The 753-nt window shown below is 36.8% G+C and overlaps 1 non-coding gene across 1 annotated transcript; it reads left to right on the plus strand.

Annotated features, from left to right (window-relative positions):
- The first annotated feature begins 408 nt into the window (after nucleotides 1-408).
- LOC132693426 (U6 spliceosomal RNA) lies at nucleotides 409-516 on the plus strand. Its single transcript, XR_009616809.1, has one exon. It is a non-coding gene; the product is annotated as a U6 spliceosomal RNA (small nuclear RNA).
- Nucleotides 517-753: the final 237 nt, after the last annotated feature.

Here is a 753-nt window from a genome sequence, read left to right on the forward strand (position 1 = left end):
AGAAGACCGCTGCTTGGAACTAAGAAAATGGCCTCTCAGAATCAGAGAAGAGACATAGGGATAGTAATAGTACAGAGATTTAGTCTCTTAATGACAAACTAGACTCTGAAGTACTAAAATCTATTCTCTTACTGCTAAGCCTCTATCAGAGAATAAACTGAGGGTAGAAGGAAGGAAGGAAAAATTTTGGGACCTTTTTCTGATTACCATCTGCCCTTCCTATCACTTACTGTTATACGACAATAGCCTCGCCCCTCCTACAGTTGGTGATCAATAATGTCTAGGGAATGAATGCATTAATAAGTTAATTCAGAAAAATGGGTCTTTGTGGTTTGAGTCCTGGTGATTTTTCAAGCAAGGGTACATTATGGAAAGATTGAAATTCTTTGATTATATTGTGAAATCGCAGTGCTTACTTTGGCAGCACATATTTCTAAAATTGGAACAATACAGAGAAGAGTAGCATGGCCCCCATGCAAGGAAGGCATGCCAATTTGTGAGGCATTCAACATTGGTTAAAGGGGATTAAGAGGACACTTATATAGATGAGCACTGAATAATATATAGAATTGTTTACTCATTATATGGTATGCCTGAACCTAGTACGACTAGTGTAGCTAACTGTATGTTAATTATACTTCAATTTTCAAAATCGTGATATTGTAACAAGAAAGGAATGGATCATATGAATACTATATCGCATGGGAGTCCAACACGGACTATAGTAGTAATGACATTGATAGGACGATTTTT

Source organism: Panthera onca, chromosome B1 (genome assembly GCF_046562875.1).
Source record: "Panthera onca isolate mPanOnc1 chromosome B1, mPanOnc1 haplotype 2, whole genome shotgun sequence".
NCBI lineage: Eukaryota > Metazoa > Chordata > Mammalia > Carnivora > Felidae > Panthera > Panthera onca.